The sequence below is a fragment of the Magnolia sinica genome, chromosome 18, assembly GCF_029962835.1.
Source record: "Magnolia sinica isolate HGM2019 chromosome 18, MsV1, whole genome shotgun sequence".
NCBI classification, from domain to species: domain Eukaryota; kingdom Viridiplantae; phylum Streptophyta; class Magnoliopsida; order Magnoliales; family Magnoliaceae; genus Magnolia; species Magnolia sinica.
This window is the reverse complement of record NC_080590.1, coordinates 34,473,820-34,488,001: the sequence shown is the minus strand read 5'-3', so window position 1 is coordinate 34,488,001 and position 14,182 is coordinate 34,473,820. Positions and strand designations below refer to the sequence as shown.

Genomic DNA, 14,182 nt, shown 5'->3' with positions numbered 1-14,182 from the left:
ATATTTATAACGGGCCATGCCCTAGGAGCAATGATGGTTTGACATCCACATTGTAAGGATAATGTTGGTTAAATGTCCGCATTATGACTCTCCCTAGGGCCCATTGATAGGCCCATACTTGGAACATCTAGGGGCTTTGTGAGCCCTCCTAGCTCCTCTCTTCTGATGATGTTGCTTTTGGCTAACTTCTGCTGGTTTACTCAAGGTGTTATGATCTTGATAGGCTGCTTGGGCAGAAAACTCTTACTCTGCTTCTTCTATTCCCGAGGCTCCAACTGCAAATGCTGACTGATCTAACATCCTAACTTCGACTGATTAGGATCTATCTTGCTTTCCACCCTATCCTCAGATTAAGAGAAGAAGGGTGAGAGATCAACTACTAATCCTCTGCCACGATAGCAGGAAGGGGGCTACGTGAGGATTCTGGAGAGCTGTAATCTTCAGACTGACTGGAATAGAAAGGAGAACCCACCTCCATGAGGGTCCTCTTCAATAAAGGAGTGTGATCAATAGATCGGGATTGAGCACTTTCAACAGCAACCCTCTGTCAAACACCCTCTAGTGATCTACTTCTCTGCTCTGCATCTTTTACCTGGTGCCTGGTCTTCAAACTGAAGGCTCCTTGGAAAGGAGATGAATGGGGAATATGAGCATGCTCAGCCTTGTTGTATTCCAGCAGCAGGGGGCTGCTCTCTGGAGGAACACGCAGGCTACTGAGAGGAAGGCTGCTGTCAGAATGTGACTGGGAAATTGCCTCCTCAATTTATCTATCCTTACAGACTATTAGCACCCGGCGAGAGAGAGAGAGAGTGGTCAGCGACTTAGTATTCCAATCGAAGCAAACCGTTGGGAGAGGAGGGGGAGGGTGGGTCTCGCCTGAACGTTATGTTCGACTGGATTAGTAGCAGGTTTCTCTACCACATTTCCACAAGCACCTGAGTCGCTATTACTAGGGGGATCCCTTTGATAGGGGATCTTAAATCTATCTTCCACCCATTCCTTTGTGGTGTTATAACTCCTCTTCTCCTGATTCTCTGGTACAAAATCTGGCTTCTTACAAGCTATACTATCGATTTCTACCATTGCGTGAATTGGGAAGTGTTAGCCTTTCACCGATAATCTCAGAACCCTTTGTAAATTCACTCAAGGCTGGAGCTGAATCTTAAGCTTGGCAAAGCCTTGGAACAGACCAAACCTGCTGATGGAATCAATCATTATCACTTTACTGAAATAGTTCCCTAAGTCTACCAGGAGAGATTCGATTCAGACATGAGCTGAGATGCCAAATAATTGTATCCACGTTCCCCGCCCAACTTCCACTTCCTCAAGCGACCAGGGGGAGATATCCACCAGACCCATTCTTCTCTGCAACTTGACATCAACAGAGAACAGTTTCAGATCTGTAACTGATTTCAATTTGATGAGGAATGAAAGATTAGATAGACGAACCACGTCAATGCAAGAGGAAATGAATTTAGAAGACTTGATTGTTTGGATAAGATGAACGACCGAGACATGCCCTGTCGTCCTCCCAATCAACCTGAATTTCAGTCTTGTTTTTTCCTCTCAACCGGCCCAGGGTCCACAATGGTGGTCCAGTTGTTTCTGATTTAGTCTTGAGCGCTGCTTGAAATACCTGCATCAGAGAATATCTGGTTGTTATTGGGGCTAGAAACTACTGCTGTAAACGATTTGGTAGAAGGACCTGCTGCAAACGATTTCGTGGAGGGAACAGCTTTTGGGGAGTTATGCTCTGCTTGTGGCTTAGGGGGAGGAATAGTTCTAGGGTTAGCTTTCTTCACTATAGCGATCCTCCCGTCAATCCTCTTGCCATCCAAAACGTCCATGGCATTTTTTGCCTCTTGTTCGTAGAGAAAGCGAACAAACGCAAAGCCCCTTGGAAAATTAGTTGCCAGATGAACAGGTATAAAGACATCTTAGATTCTCCCATATCTCCCAAAATTCTGGTAAAGATCTTGATGAGTGCAATCAAAGGGCAAGTTGGCAATGAAGAGACTGAATTTTGGGTGAGAGGAGATCCATTACCGATTGAGGGGGTTTCCTCTAGAGCAAGGACGATGGACTCCTGATCTGCTTCTTCTCCTAGGAACGTCCCATCCCCTGGGATGGGGCATGAGAGAGGGCGTCGTCTTGATCAATGGTCTAGATTGTCCTAAGGGTTGCATTGATGCCTCTATAAGTATGTTGGTGGGACCACCTTGTAATGTATCCTAAGGAATTTCATGGCACAAATGATAATCATGCCTATAGTTGGCTAAACCTCTTAACTAGGGCTAAGGGGTGAAGCTTGTAGTGTGATGGTTCTCTTACTTTGATTCATGTTTATGTTAAACTTACATTGATTCTAGTTTGATAATTAAGGAATACTTTCAGTTCTTAATGATTTATTGTGACTTAAATTATAATAGATCTGCGATAGCTTTGAGTATCTTCTTTTCATGATTTTTGAGATTATGGGATTGGTAAATCCTGTTGTTTGCCATCGTCTCATGGGCATGATTTAGTGATGGAATCCTTACCAATTATCATAATTCTCTTTCATTGAGAATTAGGTCAAAGGAAGTTCAGATTGATTTAATTGCCATATCTTCCAATTGGATAGGATAGGACTCCAATTCCAATTGTGTTACTTGAATCAAGTAAGAGGATTCCCTGATCACTACAAGTGGATCCTTGGAAACCTTAGTTCTCACCTTTGAATTTCTTAAGTTTCTAATTAAATCTCTCACAATTACTTTCTTTTATTTTATATTTAGATTCACATCTTTTTCTAGTTCTACTTCTAGTTGCTTTTAGAATACTCACGAGATTAGTCCTCATGGATTCGACCTCGATCATGCCGAGATTATTACTATATCGCGACCCTACACTTGGGGTTGTGAATAGATTGTAACACCCCAAACTTTTTAATACCCGAGTATTGAAAGTTCTCGAGTGTCACAATGAAATTTCATTTAATATATACATGTGTAGGTTACCAATTTAGCCTATCCTAACCTTACATCTATTCTCTAACCTGAATTTGATCTTTGGAAAAAATCTACATCCATAGATCGAGTCATCCGACTGTTGATTTTTAGGACAAGAACATCATATATCCAAGTATTCTCACTTGTTCATCATAGCCAACTGTTCAATCAACTATTCACTGCTAGGTAAAGACATCTGACCATCCACTTTGAGTTTGTACCACCTAATCATGGTAAACTAATTACATGATCTCTACATCCAATCGTACACGTTTCGAATCGATATACTGATCCGCTCATCTTGTTCACCACCTATGAATATACTTAACCCACCATCAGGACTACAATCAGTCTTACACATATGAACAAGTCACTTGAATATAACGGTATACATGTTCTACCTCTTGATCACTCCAAAAATCGACTTGTATTTATTCGTTTACAAAACCGACCGTACAACCACCTACATACATGATCAGAGTACTAACCATCAAGTATTCCTATTTTTAACATGTCATGTGACTATCCATCATATTTGGATCCGCTAAACGGGCTGCCTAAATATTATAATGAATTGCTCAGTTCAAAGATTGTAAGCTATATGCCACAATTACCAGCTTGCTTCTCTATTAGATATATGAAAGCATTGATTTAGTCTTCGGGGCGACATAACCCATTGAAAAGGCATCTTGGTTATCTGTAAGCGATCAAGGCCTAAAATGGGGCGATGAAAAGAGAATGAAAAATAAATAATGTCTGTCAAATTTTAATGCATTTGGATGGTATAGTCCGACGTTATGGACGGTAAAAGTTGGAGAAATAAAAGATGATAAAATCGTAAATACTTGATGCTATTAACATATACTCTTGAATTCTGGATCACATAATTCTCATGATCCGTTTCATGTAAAATTTTATACTATGTCTATTTATTATGAGTTAACCATACACATCGAATTTTATACCTTAGAGCATTGTGAAAGTGGCCTAATTAACAAATCAGCCCCTTAACCATTGATTTTAATGTTCATCGAGTGAAGAAAGCTCGTGGGTAGTTGTAGTAGAATATTTTCATCCATATGAATGACTTAGATTTCCCATCATATGGACCTAATGAAAAATGTGAGGACCCCACCTTGGTAGGCTTTTCCTTCGGAGTGAAGTTAGCCGTTTGAGGCTTTTCAACTCTTCATAAATCTAGAGCTTCTATTGACCCACATTATACCATCAATCACAACTTAAATTTGGACCACACTTTGGCTTCATATGACTACAATATCATACAAAATTTAGACCTCGATCTATAATTTTATACCGTTGAATGATGAACGCCTTTACTACAATTCCTTCCTTTTGGTGCAAAAAGTGAAATTTAAGATTTAGGCCTTTTCCACCATTCATCAGCCACCAACTTGTGTCCAACTATTTGCCTATCCTGACTATACATCTCTCCTAAAATTGAGCCATAATCATTAAATGTGGACCGTTAATTGAGATCAAGTTCATTTTGACACCCATTAGGAGAATTTTCAAGATATGTCAATCTAAATTTTAGATCACTAAGAAAATCATAGACCTTAAATCTATTTGACAACCCCGACACACTAGGTGAATTAGATTTTTTTTTTTTTTTAAAAAGATCGCTAGAAAATGTTAAATTAGAGAAACCCGATCCCAAGTGGGAAGTGAAACACACCCCCTCTCTCATGCCTACTCTTTTATAAAAGGGGTGTGCATCCCTTCTACACTCACACACCATCTCCCAACAATGTCCAAGGAGGAGAGAGAGAAAGGGAAAGAGAAAGAGAAGTGTAGACGCCCATCATCCTCTTCCTTCTCCACACGTGTGATGTTTCCCTCTTGCTCAAGCGATAATGTGATTCATGTAGAAGCTTTCCTACATTGAGATTTAACTAAGGTTTAAATCAAAGGCTAAGGTGAGGAATTCCTTTAAAGCTTACACCAATTTGAAGTGATATGATTTATCTTGTTTTTGCATTCTTTTATATTACTATGATTTTCCATGCGATTGATTGATGGACCGTTATCAATTATTTATCCTTTTGAGAATTATGCTTAAGGTATAATTTTAATTATCCGTGATTTTTATGAATTTATGTGAGGTGACGGATACAAGTCTTGCCATTTATAAAAATTTGAGAGTAACACGTGCTTCCACTCTATATTGAGTCGGCATTTTACTCGTCTCCCCTTATTTTTGTTAACCTATTTGTTATTCTTCTCTCTTATTGAGTTAGCTTATTACTATTCTTCTCTTTTATTAGGTCAGCCTTATGCTACCTCCCTTTATGGCTTGTGCATGTGTCTTGGAATTCCAAAACCCTCATTGTTCAACTTATTTCTCTATTGATGCAAGTGATGTATTATAAGCCTCATATATAGTGGTTCATATATATTATCGTGGACATAATGCATTTTGGGTAGCAGCCCTCTTGGTCGGCATGTAATCCCGTGGGTTGAGTAATGGTGTACAATCGATGTAAGTAAACCTCCATGTATGTTACACTACTTCTCGGGATTGGATGTCGCAAATAATCGCTCCATGAACAAATCGTGTTACGTAAATCTTCTAATCGCGTGTTGTGTCGCCTTAATATGTTCACATAAATCTACGTTAACGTTGGACACGTCGACGAATCTTCGTAGTATGAGATGTGGGGCAAGTCTGGTTTTCTATGAACTATATTTCACATTGTGATGACCACTACGTATTATAGACGGATACACTATGCTAGGCATGCATTCATGTAGATTGGCTGCGCATATTATTCTTATGAATCTCTTGAATTATTGTTAATCTTAAAGGATAACAATCATTATGACTAGGGCATTGACCCTCTCCAACCATACAAATGATTTTAATCGGATGACGATATCCCTACGAAAGATTATGCTGAATAAAGAAGGAGATAGTTTTATGTTTAGTTTTATTTATTTTCTGCTGCACACTTTGAATAATATAATAAGCTCTCATTTGAGAGGGCATTAGATAGTTAGTTGAATTTTATATCTTGACCTTCAAAAGACTTGACCCGCAACTTAACTCAACTGGAATTTCAGCCTGAAGTGCTCAACCCCAACTCAATCTAAAATTCTCTATACTTATTTAAGACCTGAACCGATCCAATCTAGCCCAAATACATATACTTTTTCATAGATCCACCTAACCCTTTTTCAACCCTAAACCAACCAACTTTCAAATCAAGCTGTGTTTTTCAATCCTAACCCATCCCAGGACCTTGACAACCTGACCTGAACTTAAGTTAGGTGGGATTGGGTAGACCCAAACCCAAGTTGTAGCCCTAATGCAATCCGGCTCTATACATTTCTGAGACCAGTTGCTCTGTTACCAGTTGTAGATTAAGGTGTGTTTGGTTGGACCAAATATAATGAAACTTGGCAGCCTTAATTAACTTATAAAACTTATCCGTATGCTTGTAAAAATTATCATATACAACTAAAACTTATATATATATATATATATATATATATATATATATATATATATATATATATATATATATATATATATGCTCACCTACACACCTACACATGTGCGCACCTTTGCACACGTGTCATGGGTGTCGAATCCGAACGGTCCATAAGATGCCGAATCCCATGAAACCTTAAGAGGTGAATTTTCACCCTGATCTAAGATTCTGGTGGGCCATAGCAAAGAGAAATTCAAATCAAGGGAAGAAACTGCATGCATTTTTCATGGCCCATTGAAGTTTTGGTTCAAAGTAAAAATTCGTACTGGCGGGTTTCATGAGGTTCTGCTTCATGTGGACCGTTCAGATTTTCGAGACTCATCAGATATGATGAGTTCTCAAAAAGTTCGTACATAGTACGTACGAACTGGTTCGCAGGTGAGCGTTCCGCTATATATATATATATATATATATATATATATATATATATATATATATATATATATATATATAATATTTTTGGTGTTTGTGTACAATTCTCTAGGTCTAAACTCACTATATTGATTTTGCACCGTTTAGAAAATGGCAACGACTCATCCTCCTCATATGCCGTGCTAATGTAGTGTGGGCCCAGACCATCTAAATTGTGGGTCTCATTTTGGATGGAACACATATCTAAAATCACATTGATTAAGAAATCCTAACCATGGTTATCAAATGAAAGTTCAAAATCAAAATAGTGAGTGGTCCAAATTCAAAGGGGAAGATAAGATGGTTCATATTATTTTTTCAGAGAAAATTTTTAATTATGGTCAAGTCACAGTTAGGTAAGTGATTTCTACCATCCTAGTTCTATGTCATGTGTGTAGAACTAACCTAGCAGTCTAGCCCTTGTTACCTGTAATCTTGTGACCACTTGATGATTAGGCTGAGGTGACTTTTAGGGTGTTCCATGTTTATGGTGGGCGGCGCTAACTCTGCCGGGCAGTTTTGAAGGATACTAGATCAGGTACCGTCTCTACCTGTACCAACTTTGGTACAAACATAAATCGGCGGGATAACAAACTGCTGTCAGAAATCAGCCTAGTTGAGGGCACTAGATCACGTACCGTCTCGTCCTTTACCAACATTGGTACAAGCATAACATTATAAGAAACAACAGCACTCCCGACCCTTTTTTAATTTTTTCCAATCATAGTCGACGGTTTGTGTGGGCGATTGAAAGAAATAGCATGAAAACCCTCTTTCATTCCCTCTCTCTGCCCGCCCCCATTCTTCCCCCTCTCCCCTCTCGCCACTCCCTTCTCTCTCTCTCTCTCTCTCTCTCTCTCTCTCTCTCTTTCTCTCTCTCTCTCTCTCTCCAGCCCCGATCCTCTCTCTGCCACTCTCCCTCGCCACCCCCAATCCTCTCTCACTGCTCCCCATCCTCTCTCTTGGAACATAGGAAAAATCTGAGTAAAAACAATGCAGGGCTTCGGATCGAGAGTTTTCGAAATCGAAACCCTAGGGTTTGAAAACAAAACCAAAAAAACCGAGAAAAAAGGCTCACGGAGAGAATCAAGGAGCTGAAGTACTGGATTGGAGATGGAGATTTATAAGGTCAGGATGAGATGATATGCGGTCATATACGATCATATGTATGGATTGGGATACGGCCCTGGGAAGGTTTTTGAAGATGAACCTCTCTGTGTGTGTGTGTGTGTGTGTGTGTAAGATATATTCAATTTCAAGCAAGAAATTGGATTTTCTTCATCTCTGAAACTCGCATTCTCAAAGCTTCCTGCAAATGATACACGCATCATCAAGCCACATCCAGTTCAGATGTCACCTCCTATCCTCGCTGTTTTTCTAGATTTCCCCGTTTCTCCTCTTCTCCCTCTCTCTTGATCGATTTCTCTTACTAATCGATACGATTCATCGGTCGGTATAGGTTTTTTCCTCTGTTTGAGATCCAATCATGGAATTGCTTTTAAACGACCTGTCTTCTAAATACCATTTTCTTCTTCTGAGAGCTAGAGATAGAGAGAGATTGAATTAGGGTTTTTGAGGTGGGTTCAAAAGATCAAAACCAAGGCGGTGGATTCTTCTCCTCAATTGCATCCAGCATCTCGAATTTCAGCACTGCCATGCACAAATCCGTCAACGGATATGGAAAAATCTTCTAAGCTCCGATCTCTCTTCTTTCTTTCTTTCTATGTACATGTTGTATGCATGTATGTGAAAATTCAATCGATATCGAATCCTAGGGTTTTACTTTTTTTCAGAATCGGTTATGGTGGAAGGAAATATTGATTTTCGAGTGGGAATTCTCATTTGGTCCTTGCAGCAATTGGGAAAAGACAGTGATGAGAAGTTATGTGATTGAGTTTTTTTACTGCTTCAGGAAAGTTTATGGCAAATACTGCGAGGAGAGACTGAAGAGGCGATTCGTGGCACACCTACTGCCATGATAGACGTGTGAGATCTGGGATACCTACCCATCAGGTGATGGCCATTGCGAACATGCCCTCTCTCAAAATCAGGCCAGTCCACTCATCAGGTGAATGTGAAATCACCAGTTGGATGATGACCTTAATCATCTGATCGGAGGGTTTTTTCCTAGTGAACCACTATCCTTATTTTGTGACTTACAGTGTCCACTTGTCAGCTGCCTTTGATTTTTGGGCTATGGTCCTCCATGCAAAGGCCCACCGGATTAGAGTTCAGGATTCCATCTTATTGTACCCTATGCATGACTTCAGTTCAAGCATTAATTTCGTTCAAATCTTTTCATCAAATTTAAATTGATGTTCTTTAGCTACTTCACTTTTTATTATTATTAATTTACTACTACTATTACTGTTATCATGATCATTGTGATTATTATTATCATCATTATTAACATTTTTGCCATGAAACTTATTGGTATGGTTTTCTGGAAGGAAATGAATGACATTTAATGATCCACCTTTGTTCTTGTATAGCATTGTTGGGTTTCTCGATAATGTTGTATTAACCGAATCATTACTGTTTTCTGGACAGTCTGCTCTAAATCATTGCGTGGCCTTCTCTTTTCTCCTGTAGGTTGATTGGTTATGAAGGGCTAGAAGTTATAAACCCTGAAGGAGGCACAGAAGATGCAGAGGAAGAAGCTCAAAGAGGAAGATGGAAGCAGGATGTGCACACTTCTTTTTCTTTTCATACCATCTATTGAATCCATTGATGCAACCTGGTTCTACTCTCTAGTGTATAAACGCAGGACCAATATGGGCCCCACATGATCGGACTTGTGTGTTCCGCATGGCCATATGAGTGGGCTGTTTGATATTCCAGTAGTTGCCTTTATTATTAATGTTTTTTTTTTTTTAGATCAAAATACCCTCACCTAAAGCTATGCATGCAAAATAGCACATACATGAGGGCATCTTGGGTAATTCTGATAGCATTAGTTTCTTCTTCTTTCTTCTTTTGTGACCCTATATAGATGTGTGAGGGTATTTTCTTGGTTGTTGAAATTAGAAAAAAAAAATGATTCTTTTTTTCTTGGGAGAAGTTCTCTTGTGTGCTTGGTGGAAGAGAAACAGAGGGGGTTTACAGGTGATATCTGGTAATCAACTAGAGGGGTCATAGGTTCATCTCATATCAATGAACAATCCTCTACATCTGGTTGCACTACCCATGTTTATCATGCCCTGTCCTAGCTATTTGGATTTATTGTAACAATGTTCTTTAGCCAGGCCAAATAGTTGATACAAGGCTATGATGTTGGTGGCATTAGGAATATTGTTTGTGCGCGTGTTTTATATATATATATATAATTTTAATTTTAATTTTTAATTTTTATTAATTTTAAATATACTTGTTGTGGAACACAAGTTTGATGCACATTTCTATATATATATATATATATATATATAAAATTTTAATTTTAATTTTTAATTTTTATTAATTTTAAATATACTTGTTGTGGAACACAAGTTTGATGCACATTTCTTTTTATAATTGCTGCTCATAATTTTCATGACCATGACATTGATCTGTTTGCTCTTTCATTTTTCTGTTTCTTTTTTGATGAATGTCTTTTTGCGCTTTGTTTTTTTTTTTTTGTTTCGAATCTTCTTTGCGTCTCTTGCAGGATCGAGATAGTTATTGGAAGATGATGCAGAAATATATAGGTTCAGATGTTACATCAATGGTGACGCTTCCACTTCTTATATTTGAGCCCAGAAAGTGGCAGAGGTCTGTGCTATTTGCACTTTAAACCTAATGCTTGTCAATTTTGTGCAATGTCTTCAGCCTTGCTTATCACATATTGAGCATTATAAATTGCATTATCCTCACAGATGCTGGAGTACTCCCACTTGTTAGACCTGGTTGATGAATGTGAGGATCCCTACATGCGGATGGTCTATGCTAGTAAGTGGTCTTCTTTACTGTGGTGCTTATGAGTTGCATGCATGTATTATCTGGTATAATGGAATATTGGCTATTGTCTGCAGCATCATGGGCAATATTTGTTTACTATGCCTATCAACGAACCTGGAAGCCCTTCAATCCCATCCTTGGTGAGACTTATGAAATGGTTAATCATGGTGGCATTACATTCCTCGCGGAGCATTTTGTTGTAGTGGTTTTTCTCCCTTTGTGAACAACCTAATGCATTTCTCTCCATTTAAGTGGTTTGGGTTTTGTTTTTGCAGTGACATATGACCCAAACTGGTCTGCACATCTGGATTGGGCATATTGCCAGTTGGACTGTTGCTTCAATTCTACTGTTTATTGGTAAAATTCAAAATGGGTTGTGGTGTTCGAGTACCATTTTATTTTTTATTTTATAGAGCAAACACTACCAACTATGCTACAGGCAGGTAGTTGTAGTCAGTTTCTATCATTTTATTTGTTTAAACATGTCATGGTTGGACTGGAACAGACCATTGTTTGGATTTGGACCAAACTGCTGACAGAAAGGTCTGGTCTAGCAGCCCCTCAACATCTACAGTCCCCTTTTTCTGCAGGACAGGAAACCAAAATAGGACAGGATTTTAAAGCGTAGGCTGAAACAGGTGAAATCAAGGACATTACTTGAATGCTACTGCAGGTACATGCGAAGAAATGATCAAAAGGGCCGTATTTGCCAGGAAATTGGGAGCTCCAACATGGCAAGAATATGAAATTTAAGGCTATATTTGTTTCCTTTTGTTTGCAACTTGATTTTGAGTTTTATGATCGATTTTCATAAAATGTGTGTGAATTTCAACATTAAGTGTATGTTTTTGAAATCTTTAACTGCACACGTAATCCTAAAATTTGAATGATCCAAATGACTTTTAAGATGGATTTCGATGAAAATATATATGAATTTCCATGAAATGTATGCTTTTAAAACAATGTTGAAATCCTAGGCTTTGCTTGTTACTATATATGTGCAACATAATGGTCTTTAATAAAAATGATGTCACCTAATTCAGATTTAGAGACCAGATCATTCTAGAAGCTGTGCACCCTATGGTAAAAATCAGAGTTCCTAGATAACTTTTCTGGTTAAAGACGTATATTGTTGACTATAACAGGAAAAAAATTTACAAAGAAAATCACATGACTTGGGAGTTATTTTTTAGAGATGTTCTTTTCAAATAAAAATAAATTCAAAACCATTAGCATCAAACATTTCGGCATTTTTCAGAAACTGAGTTATTTATTTTCTTCTTTTTGCAAGTTACAGTCTTTGTCTAGCATCCTTTGTCTAACATCAATGCAAATCAATAAAAAAGGAAAGAAAGGGGAAAAAAATCGATATTCCAATAAATCACATGACTAATATTCTTTCCCATCCTAGGATACTTGATGTTTCTTTGAATGAGAATCAAGAGAAAGCTTCTAGACCAAACCTTTCTTTTGCTTATGCAAGCAGAGAAGCTAACAAGATTGCCAACACCCTAACTAAAGTTGTAGCTTGTAATATTCTCTTTTTATTGGGGATATGCACTTTGCTTTGGATATTCTTTTACTCTTTAATGAAGTTTGTGATTATCTATCACAAACTAAAAGAATAAAGAAATCTTTGGGCATATCAGAATTCCATGTACTAATTGGGTAACAATTTTTCATAAAGATAAGGCACATCATTTTAACTATAACGTGGATAATCCCATGATCTTTAAGTTCCTAGCTGCAAATGATTGTGCAAATGCTAAACATGTACATTGTTCAGGATATGCTGCATACGCAAATTGTACATCACATATACCATATCAACATCCCTTCCTAAATGGATAGATATGACAATGGAAATGCATGTAATCAGTACACCATGCATATGACGTGCTCCATGCATTAAAAAATCACTTGGAATATGGCATCCAGATACAACACAGATACACCATGGTTGTCAATAGATATGATGTATGGACCTCCAGGTACAGGGCATAATTGGTTATCAATGGGCTGTGAATGGGCCCAGCATTTAAAGGTAAGTGAACCTTTTTGCATCCTACTCAAAGATCTCGGATTTCCATCAAAGCACCTTTCTTCGAATTTAGATCTGCTATATGATGCTTGATTGAAAGAAATGGAATTTTCTTGTTTGGCCCAGCACAGTACTGTTGGGGCTCAACTTTGGGTAGGCCTTAACACTTTATCAGTTTGGCCCCACTATTTTTGGATTAAAATTTTTGAAAATCTATTCTCATGCATTCATATCTACAAGCCAAGATACTAATCCTGACATACATAATTTGATTTATACATATCAACAAGGGTGTTGATATAAATTCGAAGGGAAATGTGTGGTTAATATTATCTTCGCAGTGCAAATTTTCAGTTATGCTTCCTTCATAGTTCAGCGATTTGGATGGATTGGATTGTGAGGCAACTACCCTGTGTATGTTCAGAGAGGCACCATCATTTTTTTAGATGGCACAAAACTAACATTGGAGTTAGCCCTTTGATCAGATAACCATAACCATCTATTCAATGGCAATGGTTATAAAATAGGTGCTGTTGTTTAGAATCTTAGAATCCTTCCATCAATATGAAATTTTCATAGTGGCCCATAACAAGTGGAGCGAATCTATACCTTAAAAAAAAAAAAAAGATGAGAGAGGATACCTTTTAAAATGAAATATCTTTTCTAGTGCCCCCAGGGAAATATTATTCCCTTATGTTTCTTTGAGTTTCTGTCCAGTTCCACCTCTTTCATAAAATGAAAATCAAACCCATTTTCTCCTAGGAAACATGTTTCCTGCAACTAAGGCACAGCCTCACTTCATGCCTCTTTAAACTTTTAAGGACCAAACTTTTGATCAGGAGATACCAATGTTGGTTTTCTTCATGCCCATTTAAAGTATAGATGCTGAATATTTCTTTGATTTCTTTGTTTTTCTCAATAGTACTACTGTTGGTAGATCTCATGTATGATATTAGGGAGATTTTCTGCAACAAATGAATCCATCATTGGGAGGTAGCTCTTGCTGATGGCAATGAACGTTAAATCAACCATTTAAAGTACAATGTTTTCTTATGGTTACTAGATCTGAACACCTTCATCAGCTCTTAAGGTTCTGGAGGTCCTCTTTTGCTACTAACATTGTTAATATCTATGTAAATGTATTTGATTCGATGCAGACAATCTATGGAATTGGCTTTGGCCAAATATACCTGAGCAAACCTATGATGACGGAGTCGGATGGAGAAACTGCAACTTTGTTCCCAAAGGCTGCAAGGTTGAGGAACTTGACTTCCTTACTCTGCACAACATGGCCC

The 14,182-nt window shown here is 38.0% G+C and overlaps 1 long non-coding RNA gene across 2 annotated transcripts; it reads left to right on the top strand.

Moving 5' to 3' along the window:
- Window positions 1-7,762: 7,762 nt before the first annotated feature.
- On the top strand, window positions 7,763-11,038 carry LOC131233811 (uncharacterized). Of its 2 annotated transcripts, XR_009165356.1 has the most exons (5): window positions 7,763-8,926; window positions 9,506-9,599; window positions 10,557-10,616; window positions 10,718-10,837; window positions 10,921-11,038. It is a non-coding gene; the product is annotated as an uncharacterized LOC131233811 (long non-coding RNA). The 2 variants fall into 2 exon arrangements; XR_009165357.1 differs by lacking the exons at window positions 10,718-10,837; window positions 10,921-11,038 and having other exon boundaries at window positions 7,766-8,926; window positions 10,557-10,647.
- The last annotated feature ends 3,144 nt before the right edge of the window (window positions 11,039-14,182 follow it).